This window comes from Spermophilus citellus (assembly GCF_964194105.1).
Source record: "Spermophilus citellus genome assembly, chromosome: 3".
In the NCBI taxonomy this organism is placed as follows: domain Eukaryota; kingdom Metazoa; phylum Chordata; class Mammalia; order Rodentia; family Sciuridae; genus Spermophilus; species Spermophilus citellus.
Genome location: NC_138184.1, coordinates 203378016 through 203393553, shown reverse-complemented (window position 1 = coordinate 203393553; position 15538 = coordinate 203378016). Strand labels below are relative to the sequence as shown.

At 34.5% G+C, this 15538-nt stretch overlaps 1 protein-coding gene across 2 annotated transcripts in view; it reads left to right on the top strand.

Moving 5' to 3' along the window:
- Positions 1-15538, top strand: part of CDK14 (cyclin dependent kinase 14) — a 600063-nt gene that overhangs the window by 193557 nt on the left and 390968 nt on the right. The window lies entirely within an intron of this gene.

The following is a 15538-nucleotide window of genomic DNA, read 5'->3' as shown; positions in this document are numbered from 1 at the left end:
TTGAAGAGATCACAACTACTTGTTCTGTGAAGCCAGATGAGGTAAATATCAGTGGTTTACCTGTATGAAGGTACTGGTGAACTACAGGCGCTCTCTCACTAGCCTGGCTTGTTTCTCATAACTATCAATATAATTTACACTACTTATTTCTGAGAAGTCTGCTTTCTCTTTTCTCATTCCTCTTTTCATATCATATTGGTTTGGCTTCCTTCATTCCTATTTAGCTGAGACTGCTCTTATAAAGTTCATGAGTTACCTCCTTCTCACCAAACGGAATGTACAGCTCTCACTCAGTTTTATTTTACCCATCCTGTTAACAGATGCACATAGTTGAAATTTTCTTTTCTGTGATTCTTTCAAATAGAAACAAAAAGTATGATCTGTACAGATGTATTAAGGTTTTCCTTTTCCTCTTGTACTGGCTTTTTCCTCTAAGTTTTGGAGAGTTTCAGGACGGGGGGGGGGTGGATTTTCCCTCCTACTCTAATAAGTACTTTTTCCTAGGTGATTCCTTTCATGAATTTAAATAGCAGCCACAATGACCTAGACACATGCATCCCTTTAAGACCTTGTCTCCATCTCATTTCACATTCCTCTGCCTACTTGGCATCTCCTCTAGAATCCGATAATATATATTAAAAAAATATATCACTATCAAGCAAGGCTCATTGTGGGAATGCAAGTGTGGTTCCATCTTCAAGAATCAATCATTGCATAACAGTTACCTCAAACTTACATCCCCAAAGCTCTTTTGTCCTTCCACCATATCCCAAACCATATTATTCCTGCATTCCTAATAGCAACATCCAGTCTTCTCCTAACCAAATGTAGCCAGTCAACAAGTCAAGTCCTATTGATTAGTTTTCTAAAAGATATCTCAAATCTGTTTATATATATATGTCACAAGTGTCTCTTCAGTGTCACCCCCTGTATTAGTAAGCTTTTCATTGTTGTGATGAAAATGTCCAACAAGATGAGAAAAGTTGATTTGGGCTCATAGTTTCAGAGATTCAGTCACAATCAACTGGCTTCATTATTCTGTACTTTAGGTGAAGCAGTATATCAGGATAGAGGGGATGGAAGAGGAAAGCTGCTCACCTCAAGGTGTCTGGAAAGCATAGAGGGAGAAGAAGAGGTCAAACCCTTTCAGGGTACGCCCTCAGTAACCTCCTTCTTCCAGCCATGCCCCACCTGCCTGTGGCTAGCACCCAGTTAATTCATTTACACTAGGATACACTGATCAGATCACAGCTATTGTGATCTGATCATTCACCTCTTCATGTACTTCCATTAAATAGAAGCTTTCGGAGGGCAACTCATGGCCAAACCATAATGGCCCCACTCCAGGACATCATCAGTTCTTCCTTGCAATCACTTCTAAATTGAACTCCCTGCTTCTTCTCTGGAGTTATTATTGTCTGTTCCCTACTCTGAAACTAGTATAATCTTTTTAAAGAGCTAAATCATATTATATCACTCCCCTTATTTAAAACTCTGTGTCAAATACTGTATGACTGGTTTTTCTTCATTCATGCCACAGGGGTTTCTATTTTAGGGATTTTACACATGCTCTTCTCCTGGTTACAGTGCTCTTCCTTGGATCTTTTTAGATGCCAGGTATTAATTTAAATCTCTTTTCAGAGAAGTTTCCTATGGTCACCACCCTGTTTATTTTTGTTATGATTCTTATTGGAATCTGAAATGGGTCCTCCCCTCTCTATTCAATATGATTTTATAGAATTCATGGATCTTTATTGAACTTTCACAGGAATAGCCTCACCATCCAGCATGACGTTCACTCTATCATAATTATTGCGTAACTTACAGAAAATCATTAAGCTAGAGTCTATAAATATGATGAAGTGTTAGATAGGGTCTTTGCTCTCAAGGAATCTGTCTTCCCGGTGGTAGACAGAGCATATAGATAACAAGTTGAGGAATAATATATGGTGGCACATCAATGTCAAATCATTTTGAAAATATTCTAATTACTGAGGAAATCCCTTCATTAGAGAAAGGGAGCTAAGGTGCTGGCTGGGCCCTCAATTAGAATTAAGATAAATTGAACAGAAGTTGCATTACAGGCAGGCATAGAAAAGGACTGGTTGTCAAGCACATAGCAATGGTTTAGATCAGGATTCTCAGTGGTGAGATGAAGGTGGAGTGGTTCTTGCTCATAGGAGTTATCTTTGTGGTCACAATAATAGGACAGTGCAACTGACATTTAGTGGGTGGCAGCTGGACACCTTTCAATATATATGAGTCGCTCTAGAGAGGTCCTGCTGCACCTGTAGCCTGCTGCCTGATTTTGCAAATAAAGTGTTATTTAAACAGAGTCAATCCCATTTATTTATGTGTTGTCTGTGGCTGTATTCTTATATTCTTGTGCCAGACTGTATGGTCCCCTTTATTTCTGTAAAGTCTGACTCTTTAGGGAAAAAAGTTTGTCATTCCCTGCTCTAATACAATGAACAATTATGTTCCAGAAGGCTTTTGACTGTACTATTAGGCATTCACAGAGTGCAAAACTTGTTTATATTTTCCTGAGGCTATAACCCTCAACTCTTTCAAATATAAACAAAAAGTATGATCTGTACAGATTTATTGCATACCAAATTTCCCAGGAACATAACTGCAGTGTAAATTTAGAAGAAAAATGAATTTTGTTTTGTTGAATGTTCTTCTATAACTTTTACATACATAACTTGGAAAATATATAACTAATGGTAGTTCTGCTTGTGTTATTGAAGTCACTGATGTTGTACCTGTAGATCAGTCTGTATTTATAGTGGTTGCATTAATGCTGATTCTATATGTAGGTGTGACCCAATGCCTCAATGTTTTCCAACATAATTGTACCTATTTATGTATTCAAATATACTGTTTTATTATAAATAACTTTTTATTTCTTTTTACAATTCTGGTTATATATAGGTAAATATATTTGAAATTATTTACATAAATATTTTAAATTGTATGTTATGCGTATGTCCTATTATCTATTAATTTCATTTCATAGTAGTAAAGACAAATTTCATATGTAACTAAAACACATAGTAGTAAAGACAAATTTCATATGTAACTAAAACACATAGTAGTAAAGACAAATTTCATATGTAACTAAAACACATGGATATATGTGAAATATATTTCACATATATCCATGTGTTTTAGTTGCATGTAGATATAGATTAGTACATTTGAAATTATGAATATTTGAAATTATACATGTGCATACCTCTTATTCAGTATGAATTTCAGTTCATAGTAAATGCAAAGTAGTAAAAATGTATAAAGAGGGTTCTATGCATGATGGGATTGGAAACCACCGGCTGAGATGCATCAGTTGGTTTTTGTTGAACTGTGGAGGAAGACAAGTTGGACAGTGCTATTGAATTTGATTCTGGTAGCCCCTGAATGTGAGGCATTAGGAGAGGGCCAGGAGACTGGCCAGCCGGCATGTTCCCCAGCTTGTGGGGTGTGTACTAGAATTAATCAACCTTTTCTCAATATGGGTGCTGATCTAGATTCAAGGTTTAGAGCAAGTTCATAATGATAATAGCATCATTATGACAGGTAGGTCCATTTGTAGGACATTTTAAGGGAAGAAGCAAGTAGAGTAAAATGAAAATTGTGGATGATCTACTTGTTAACACTGGCAGAGAATGACACTGGCAAGGCCTTAGGACACCTGAAAGGGCAACACAAGGGAGAAGAATATGGTGAACCTAGGCACACTGAGAGCTGGGTTTCCTGGCAAGATGACTTCATTCCGAGCAGGGAGATGAACAGGGGAACTAGCCTTAGGCTGCAATCCTGTTGTAGAACGCAGGGCTGCATAAATGGGTCCACACTGTGTGGGTCAGTGAGCCTCTGATGGCTCTCCAGCAGACTGTATTCTTAAAGAGAAATCTGGTAGTATGATACAATATAGATAAAATACAGAGGAAATTAGAAGCTGATAAATCAGTCATTCAAAGTACTAGAGAGTGGAAATTATGGATCTGTTAGAAAGCAGCAACAAAAAATGATATTTTGAAGAAAAAATGCCAGGGTTATGGGTTATAGATGATATGGGAGGAAAATATCAATAGTTCTAATTTTGAATGATTGAAAAAATGGTTTCAGAGATAGAAGTAGTTTGTGAGTACATTGACTTGTTTTTAACACTTTATAGCTTGAAAGTACTGTTACTCAATTTAATCTTCAAATAATCGCTTTGAAAGGAGGTTTATTTTTTATTTTGTAGAATTTTTTAATATAACTATGGAATCAAGGCCCAGTGTAGTTGTCTGAGGAGTGGATTGTTATGCCTAGACCTTGTTAGATTCCAAAATAGTGTCGTTACTGACCTTTTGAAGTGGTTGATTTGGGTTTTAGATGTTTTCAGTTCATGAGACGTCTGTATGAAAATGTCCTGTTGGTGATGTGGGAGTGGTGTTCACTAAAGTGCTGCATGAGCAGTGTATATTTAGCATGATCCTTAAGAAGTTGAACAAGTTTATTTATTTTTTTACATAAAGAACAGATTTATTTGGCCCACAGTTCTGGAGGCCTGGGTGCATAAGAGCAGACACTGGCATCTGTGAGCGTCTCTTGCCATATCATTCCAGGAGGGCAACAGTGGTCAAGAAGGAGAGCAGAGAAAGACATGGTAGAGTTACTTTTAAGAGTTTTGAGGGAGTGAGCTTAGAGTGAAAGCAGGGAGTTGGCAGCAAGCCCTTCTCATGAGGTGGCTGCTCCCCTGGGTATTGGACTCTAGGACCCAGGTATTGATCCTGGCTTTGCCTTTCATCCCATTAGAAGACAAGAGCCCTGACCGATTTTGCCAGGGCAGCTGTTAACAAAGTACCACAAACTGAGTGGTTTAAACAATAGGAAGCTGTTGTCTTATCTGGAGGCTAGAGGTCTGAGGTCATGCTAGCATGAACTTCCTCATGAGGGCTACAGTCTGTTCCAGGCTTCTCTCCTTGGCTTGGAGATGGGTGTCTTCTCCCTTGTGCCCTCATATGGTCTTCCTCCTGTGTCTGTGTCCAAATATCTTCTTTTGTATAATGACAATGATCAACGGTCATATTTGATTAGGGACACTGTGATGACCTCATCTTAACAAGACTTAATGAAGCTAACTCCATAGCCACACAGTCACATCACAAAGAACATTGGAGCTTTGGGGGACACAGTTCAGCCATTGTGACTTCATAGCTTTGTGCTCTTGAACCCTACTTGCAGAAAATAGAAGTTGTTTGTGCCATCTCTTTGGCATTTGTGGTTTTGGTTTCCTAAGGACTCTTTTAACTCAGAGTTTTGAGTGCCCTGGAGATCAGGAATGATAGAATTATGGAGGATTGGAGGGATTGGTCACAAAATGACATATTATATAGAGTATTTTAAATAAAGTATTTTGAGGTTTTTCTAATAAAGGCTGACTTTGAAATGATTTTTTAATAGAGATAAAAATGACTTCAAGTGAAAAAACTGAACTATGGGTCAGTTTAAGTTACATTTGTTCCTTTCTTCATATCTCATTCCTGTCTTTTATAATATTATTGTTCTGCTATTTATTTGTAGAAGAAAAAGCTATTACTGTTGTTGAGTTTTTCTATCTTATCCCATTGGTACTTCTAGAAGTTTATGCACCATATCTCCTGCATGTATTTAGTGTTAGAACTTGAAGTACTCAGGAAGATGGAGACAAGCTGGGCTATCTGTCATATGATACTATTTCCCTTTATATATTATGCAAACACAATATGTGTTTTCCTTTAAATTAATATATTAAAATGATATAAAATGTTTAAATTTTTATTTAAAAGAGTGTGTGTGTGTGTGTGTGTGTGTGTGTGTGTGTGTGTGTGTGTTTTAAAGGCAGACAGGTGTGGTGGCCTATGCCTGTCCACATTCACATTGATAAGAGTGCAGCATGGCTTGCTCAATGGAGAGGGAACGCTTGAATCTGAGTTTACCTCTCTTTTGCTGTTCTGGTCAATTCTTCATTCACGAAAGGTCAAAACCAGAAAGTTTTCAAAATAGGAAAGTACTATGCTGAGTGAAGTGCTTTCAGGGGCATGCTTTCTACTCTCAGGCTCTTTTAGGAATTTAGATTTTGACTTGTGACTTTCAGCTACAGTGGGTATGCTTGCAGGCAACCCTATTCTTACCCACATTTGTACCCAGAGAGGGCCTTTGCATTTTGTCTTTTTAAACTGGAGTGCATGATGACTTAATTCAGGTTTAGGTGCTTTGAGAGTCATTCTGCCTTTGATAGGAGCTTAGAGAAGTTAAGTAGCAGCTTTTGTATTATAAATTAGAATCCTTATGTTATGTCCTCATGGTTTGTGTCTACTGATAAAGGGTCAGAAGATACCAGAAAGGTTCAAAAGGCAGTGGATGAAATGTCTTACGATAGCCTATCTTTAAAACAACTTTAAATATGTATTTGTTCTTATCTGTGATATTATGTTCTCTATATAATATGAAATTTCCTCTAAGATCTCCCCAGAATAAGAAGGCAAGGGAACCAGCTGTCTCCTTTCATGTATTCTTAAATGCATAATGGTTTTCTTAGGGGAGATTATTCTTAAATCCATATACTCTAATAGGGAACAATTTCAAATTCAAACAGGAACAGTATCATTAGATAGTGTTTAGTGTGTGTTTGCATGCTGTGCATACACAGCCAGAGCCTAGTTGCACTTAATTCTCACAAAATTGTGCTATGTATGTACTACCATTATTTTTTATTTTAAAGTGAAGAAAAATTAGGCATGGGGAGGTTAAGTCACACAGATAAGGTCACAGCTAGTTTGTGGTAGAGTTAAAAGTTGAATCTGGGCAGTCACATTGCAGGGTCTACACTAAAACATTATACTATGATAGATTTTATGTAGAAAATTTGAATTTATGCGGCATTTGATTATTCATTTCATGCAGAGAGTCATCTTCATTACATCAAGGTGAGCAACAGCACCAAAAAACAAACAAAATGATGGGTTTGTGGGGAGGAAATGTAAGGCAAAATGTTTGTTTATAAAAGCAATGACAGTTGGGCTAGGGATGTGGCTCAGTGATAGAATGCTTGCCTAGCATGTGCAAAGCCCCTGTGTTCAATCCCTTTTTGTGTGGATATATATGTATGTATACACACACAAATATACACATACATACATGCATACATACATACACACATATATGTATATATGTGTGTATATGTATACACACACACACACACACACACACACATCTCCAATCATTTTATACACACACACACACAAGATATTTGAATTATGGTTCAATTGGCAATTAACCAATCTAAATTTTATATTTGAGATGCTGCATGACTTCTCTAGGGCAGCTATGATAAATTACCATAAACAGAGTGGTTTATTCTTATATAGCACTGGAGTCTTCAGGTTCAAAATTATGGTATTGGCAGGACCAAGCTCCCTCTAAAGGTTGCAGGAAAGAAGAGCTGACTTGCTTTTTCCCAGCTTCTGTTGGCTCCTGGCAATCTTTGATGTTCTGTGATAGTACTCCAATTTCTTCCTGTCTTCACATGACCTTCTTCTCCGTGCATCATTGTGTCTTACCCTCTTCTTAGAAGGATACCAGTCATTGAATTTCAGTCCTGTCCTAATATCTGTGAAGATTTTATTTACAAATAAGGTCACATTCTGAAGTTCCTGGTGGGCATGAATTTTGGGGTCATACTTTTCAACCCACAATATAGGTGTTTGTTCTTCTCAATTTCACAGAGACATTTGTTGGTAATGGTGGACAGAGACATGATTTTATCTTCAAATCTTAGAAGAAAGATGAACTGTTAGAGAGGTTTTGATAATGCATCACTTTCCTTTTACTAAAGTTTATGTATATTTTAGACAAATGAACTTTCTCCATGGTGATTTGGCTCTTTTGTTATTTGTTGTTGTTTTTAAAGAAAAATGTGATTCTTCCTAGATGATGGAGTGACTCCTGATCTGTGGAGATAGATTTTGTGGCAGGGCAGTGAATGGAAATTAGACTTTGGTAGTTAGTCTGGGTTAGAAGCAGAGAGAACGGACATGATGGAGATCCCCAAGGCTACTGGGTAGATATAAAATGATAAAGGTCTGCTTCCACATTGGTTGTTGGAATTTCAGACACATTTACTCAAAGACAGAATATTATAAATATTGATTAGACATCCAAGTTCTTCCAGAAGTTTTTTATTTTTCTAATCCACATATGCTGTCTAACATATGTGTAGCTTCAACAATCAAGTGGAACCAATTTGATAGGTATATAATCATCTTTGGTTAAAATAATCTAGTCAAGTGTCTGATGTCAAGGCTCTTTTCCTTATGCTCCTGGAAGCTACAAGTGAGAGTAGGCACAGAATGGGGTGTTGCAGGGCACAAGCTCCTTCTGTAAGAGAGCTGAGAGCACAGCTGGGGGTTGGGGAAACGAGAGGAAAACCATTCATTTACATGTTTGTGTTTTGTCACTATTGGTGTTTTGAATGATTCATCATCTTATAATGGGTTTCTAAATTGACAAGGAGATTATAAGCAGAATTTTGAGTTATCCTTTCCCTTATGTTAATATAGCATCTGACTCTATGCAGTGGGTGACCAGTTAAATTAGGTGTCTCGCACAGGTATTAATAACTTTAGGACTCTGCAATTCTGTGCTCAGTTTAGACACTTCTGAATTTGGCACTTGAATTGAGAGGTGTTTTTTAAGGCAATAAATGTGCCGTGATTGTTTGAAGTGCATTAATCCTGTATACGCTATTATGAATACTAAGACCTTAGAGATTACCTTGTTCCTGTCTGTCTCAATTGCATACTGGTCAGGCTCAAGCTGCATGCTTAACTCTTACAGTGGATTTTAATCAATAGGATTATTGACCAGCAAGGGGCAGTTTAGTGGCTAAGTGTCTGGGCTCTGAAGTCTACCTGCTTGGATTCCAATTTGGTGTGCCTTCCTGCTTAAGTATATGATTTTGAGCAAATTTTAAATTTTCTGTGCCCCAATTTTCTCTTCTATAAAAAGGTAAAGATACTGCTAACCTTATTAGGATTGTTGGGATGTTGTGTTCATTACATATGAAGATGAGTCCATAAAACAGAAACAATCCATGAATAATGAAGATTTCATGGAAACAAAAACACATTAACAGAAATTAAAAATTCAGAAGATTTGGATAGTGAATTCAAGCATATCCTCCTGAAGAAGACCAAGAAGAGTTAATTTCTATCTTTGAGAATAAATAAATATAGTTCCTTGAGTTTTCTTCTGTATTGCCTGTTTTTTTTTCTGTTTGTCTATTTTTTTCTCTCTCTTTTATTGGAAGCATCCTTTGCTAACTGGAGATCTTTATTGTCAGCCACATTTAAGAGTCAAACACTAGGATGCTGACAGAAGCTCTGGGTGCTTAGCTAGGGAATTCTGGGCTTCACTGTAGGGTGGTGTGGCACAACTCCTCAGATGACAGCATATGGAGGTCTTTTCTTGGGAGAAGCCTTCATTTCCATAGGGAATGATTACTTATTCTCCTGTCCAGAGGATTTTTAGTTTTGCTGTCCCACTTAATGGGATTGAGTAAGAGAAAGAGGCTGTAAGCATGCTCACTTTTCAACACCATAGGTTTTTATTGAGCTTCCCTATATTTGTTTCAGGTCATGCAGCTAGTGTAAAGGAACAAACATTTTAAAATACTTCAGGAAAAATATGATAAGTACATGTAAAAAGTCCTTGGCAGTATGAAGAGATAAAAGATGAATGTGTGGACTTATGAGGGACACTTGGTGTAGGGTGTGGTGTCTGGCTAGACATGGAACTTGAGAGAGATGAGAGTATTCAGGATGACTTCCAGGCTTGGATAATTGGGTAGATAGTGGAGCCAATGCTAAGGAAGGGACTGCGGTCTGTGAAGGAGTATGTGCAACATGTTGAGTTCAATCTCAGATTTGTTGTTTAAGTCTTGGAATTCATGTGGCAGTGGTTTACCTGGTGGTTCATTTTAGATGACGTATTTATTGTACCTTAATTGAAGACCTTATTAGAACATTATCTCATTTGATTTTTCAACTGCCAAGGAAAGTTGACACTATCATCTTAAATCTGCTAGGAAGCAAAGAGATGAAAATGAAGTCGAGACAGCACTATAAGTAAATCAGAAAATATTCAGTCTTGGTTGAGACTGTACTACTAATTGAATGCCATGAGTGAGCACCTAACATATTTCATTTTTAATACCCTTAATTTTGAAAGAATTTGAGACTTCTCATTTTAGTTTATATAGATTATGAAATATATAAGTATATAATTTATAAAATATATACTATCATTTTAGATTAAATATATAATATATACATATATAAAATATATTATCATTTTACTAAAATGATAATACTAGCATGAATCTTTTACCTGGATATAAAATCTATAATTGTATCATCAGTATTTTTCATAAACACCTACTGTAATGTAATGCACATTTATTGTGTTAAAATATTTCTTTGGAACCTTCTAATAATAATCCTTTATGTCTGTCACTGAAAAAATTAGCATGAGCTACTTTAGAGCATTTTACATTTGACAGGAAAAAATTTTGAAAATGGAAGGTAAAAATCCGTGAGTCTAGACGATGATTTTTCAGTAAGCATATGTAAATTGCCACAATTGTTATTCTTTGTAAGTCTGAGTAATTTGATGGATATCTGCCAACTGATATCAACACAAATTTGTAAGCTATTACATCATGTGACTTTAAAAACTGTGAAAACCATGTTTTATTTCTCATGTCATTAATTTTAAACACTTGGATTTGTTTTTTTAAATCAAGTAACTGATTTCTCAACTGCTTTAAATTTATAAAAATTTATAGTACATTCTGTCCTATTTTGTAAACTGGAAATATAAATTTAAGATGAGATGTGATACGTTTATATGTAAGACATTTTAAAAGGATTATGCAACCAGTTATCTGAATGCATTTGTAATTTTCTAAAATTCCCCCTGAACTTTTTCAATGCCTACCTTACTAATCTTTAAAAAATTCTACCTCCTTTAATTTTCACAATAATCCTATGTTAATATGTGGGTATTAATATCTCCAAGTTACAAATGAAGAAATTAAGGTTATGAAATAAATAAATTGTCCTTTGTCACACAATTTGCTGATAAACAGGATTTTAACTGGAGTGTTTCCTCAAAGATAATATATTCTTCTCTTCAGAATCTCTTGTCTAATTTTAAAGAGTGATTGTTATTTATAATCTATATATAAACTGCTTGTCATAATAGTTATTAACTTAGCAATTGGAAGTTGTTTTTAAGAATCCATGGCCTGGTGCAGTGGCACATGCCTGTAATCCCTGAAGTTTGGGAGAATGAGGCAGAAAAATTGCAAGTTCAAAGCCAGCCTCAGAGATTTAGCAAGGCCCTAAGCAACTTATAGAGACCCTGTCTCAAAATAAAAAAATTAGAAAAAAGTACTGAGGATGTGGCTCAGTAGTTAAGTACCCTTGAGTTTAATCCCTGATACCTACCACCCCAAACAAATGCAACCCATGGCCACACCTGGTAACTTCATCATGTTTGAGAAGCTGTTATACTGTTCTGCCACAGAAGCTATGTTCTGCTTAGTAACAGAAATGGTCAGAGGTCAACAAACTGTGACCAGAATTCATGCCCAATGTCATGAGAAACATAGTTTAGTGTCTTATTTATCTTCAAGCTCTAGATGCAGGCACATTTTCTTTTATGTTGAAGGAACACTCAAGCAAGATAACAAATAGACTTTTTAGTGGTTATTTAAAAAAAAAAAAAAAGATACATTGTGTATATTGGAGCAAGGTTTCTGGAGAGGAATTTGACTGTTCCAGAAAAAGAGGAAGGAAATACAGGCAAAAACATATTTTTTAATTGTCAAAAAATTACTGATTACATGATTAATATATTACTCCAAGTATATCCATGTACCACAATTAAGAGAAAAAGAAAGAGACCCAATAATAGAGCCATCATAGTGAAACTGTTTAAAGAAAAAGATAAAGAGAAGTCTTTAAGGCAGGAAGAGTAAAACATTTAGATCATTACATGCAGAGAAAATTTATGTTTAGGAGCTGACCTTTTATCTAAACTAGTAGAGGCAGAAAGGTAATATACTGGCATATTAAAGGGAAATTGCATGGAAATGGAAGGAGACCCTCATTGTTATACAAAATTACATATAAGAGGTTGTGAGGGGGAAGGGAAAAAAAACAAGAGAAAGAATTAAATTACAACAGATCGGGTAGAGAGAGAAGATGGGAGGGGAGGGGAGGGGGGATAGTAGAGGATAGGAAAGGTAGCAGAATACAACAGTTACTAATATGGCATTATGTAAAAATGTGGATGTGTAATTGATGTGATTCTGCAATCTGTATTTGGGGTAAAAATGGGAGTTCATAACCCACTTGAATCGAATGTATGAAATATGATATGTCAAGAGTTTTGTAATGTTTTGAATAACCAATAAAAAAATAAAAAATAAAAAAATAAAAAAATGCTTAAGAACACCTGTCAAGTAAAATTCTACATCTAACAAAACTATCCTTCAGAAATAAAGCCTAATGACATTTTCAGATCAGTAAAGTCTGAGGGAAATGCTAACGGAAGTCTATCAAGCTGAGAAAAAATGATACTCAACAATTATTTACTTCGGGGGAGGGATGAACAATGGAAATAGTAATATGTGAGTAAATATAAAAGATTTCATTAATGAGTTATCCTTTTTTCTCTTAATTTTTAAAAAAAATATTAGATTGATTGGTGCAATGATTATAACATTGTATCATTAAATATAGAACATATAGATGTAACATATGAGAATAATGAGTGGGAGAAAATTGGATTCAAGAACTATATTTTATAAATATTAAGTCATTTTTTTAAAAAACTGGGAATTGAACCCAGAGGCATGAGCTACATCCCCAGTCCTTTTTATTTTTTAATTTTTTTTGAGACAGGGTCTTGCTAAGTTGCTTAGAGTCTCTCTAAGTTGGTGAGGCTGCCGGTGAACTTGATCCTCCTGTCTCAACCTCCAGAATTGCTGGAATTACAGATGTGCACCACCATGTCTGGCATATGAATTCATTTTTAACCTGGAGTAAAACAATAATTCATCAATTGTAATGCCTGGAGTAACCACTAAGAAAATAATATAAAGTTAACAGAAGAATTTAAAAGTAGGCTTAAAAGTTTTTTTTTTTTTTTTTTTTTTTTTTTGTAATACGAAGAAGATGCTAGAGGAAGACCATAAGAAATCATATGCTACATATAGGAAAACATAACAGATTCAGATGTTCCTCAAATCCTCTCAACAATTGTAGTCTAAAAACTCCAGTCAAAAGAGAGAGATTTCAGACTGGGTAGGAAGCAAAGATACACTGTTTATAAGAGAGGAACTTCAATTCTGGAGATCCAAACAGGTTAAAGATAGAAGGATAGAAGAAGATATCCATGCAAATAATTAACTATAAGGAATCTCAAGTGATTATATTAATATCAGACAAGATAGAACTTATGCCAAAAATATAGAGGCAAATTTCTGTTTTTCTTGCAAAGAGAAACCTACATTTTATATTGATAAGAGTGTCAGTACATCAGGAAGATTTCAGGTATAAATACGAAAAAAGCAATGACTCACAGAATTAAAAGAAGAAATAATTTGATAATTTTATTTATAAATTTTGATAACTTATTCACAATAATTGATAGATCAACTAGACAAAGTCAATTTAGAGCAAAATTTAGACCTTAAACACTTCCTTTAGACCAAACTAGAGACCTCAAGTTAATAATCTAACTTTCCACCTTAAGAATATAAAAGAATAGCAAATTTATGTCAAAGGAAGTAGAAACAAAGAATGAAAAACAATGAAATAGAAAACAAACAATAGAGAAAACAAACAAAAAAGTTTGTTTTTGCTAAACAAAACTTAAAAATCTTTAGTTTTATTTTTTATTTTTTCTTTGATCAAGAAAAAATAAAAAATAAAAGAGGCACAATTTCCCAAAATTATCAGTGAAAGAAAGTGTATAATGATTGTCCTTACAGAAATTAATAGGGTTTTAAAGAAATATTATGAGCCATTTTTATGCTAACAAACCAGATAATTGCCATTAAATGGATAAATTCATACAAAGCACAAATTGTAAAAAAATGACACAGAAAGAATTGGAAAATATTGTTAGATCTGTAATTTAAACAAATTGAACTAGCTATTTAAAATTTTTTTTTATAAAGAAAAGTCATAGGCCTAGATAATTTTACTAATGATTTCAATCAAATATTTAAAGACAAAATAAAACCAACCTACACAAACTCATTCATGAAATAGAGGATGAGGGAAGGGATCAGGGATAGGAATAGGAAAGATGGTAGAATGAATCTGACGTAATTTTCCTATGTACATATATGAATACACCACATTGAGTCTCAACATCATGTACATCCACAAGACAGGGATCCTAATTAGCATACGATATATTTCATGTTTGTATAAATATATCAAAATAGATTCTTCTTTCATGTGTAACTATAAAGAACAAATAAAAAATTTTAAAAATATAGAATGTGGGAAAACTCTCTAGCTCATTCCATGAAACTAGAATTACCCTTGTATTGTAAGCAGACACATATAATCTACTCTCTCACATGAACATAGGGGCAAAATTCCTTACACAAATATTAGGAGGCTGAGTTCAGAAACATATAAAAAAAATTATCTACGAGGACCAATAGGGATTAATATTTGGAATTAAAGTTTAGTTTGATATCCCCAAATCAATAAATAGTCCATGTTTTTAGAATACAGTTTAAAAAGAACTTTATCATTCTCATAAATATAAAAAATGTTTTTAACAAAATCTAACACCTATTCATGTTAAAAATTCTTAACAATCTTGGAATTAAAAGGAATTTCAACACAGACACACACATACACACACACACATACAATCATATTTGTATGTACTAACAAGTGAATATGTGGAAAACAAACTTTAAAATAGAACACCATTTACAATCACTTCAAATAATTATAATAAAAAAGAAATGGCTAGAGATAAATCTAAAGCCATTTTTCAGCATTTGTATGCTAAAAATTTAAAAACCTGGAAAAAGAAACCTAAGGAGATGAAAATACATGGAAACACATGCCATATTTATGGATTGAGTATAATTGATCAATATTGTTAAGATGACAGTATATCCCATATTTCTTTGTTGAGTAAATCCTACCCTGGTCAAAATCCTACCCATCTTTTTGTAGAAATTAACAATCTGACCCTATAATCATATAGAACTTGATTGAACTAGAATTGTCAAAGCAATTTTGAAAAATGAACAACAAGGTAGAGAGTTATATTACACAAATTCAAAACTTCATGTAAAGCAACAGTGATTAAGATAATGTGTTATTGATGTAAAAATAGACCTTAAACCGTGGAATAGAATGAAAAGTTAAAATTGAATTTTTAAATTTGTGAGCAGTTAGTTTTAATT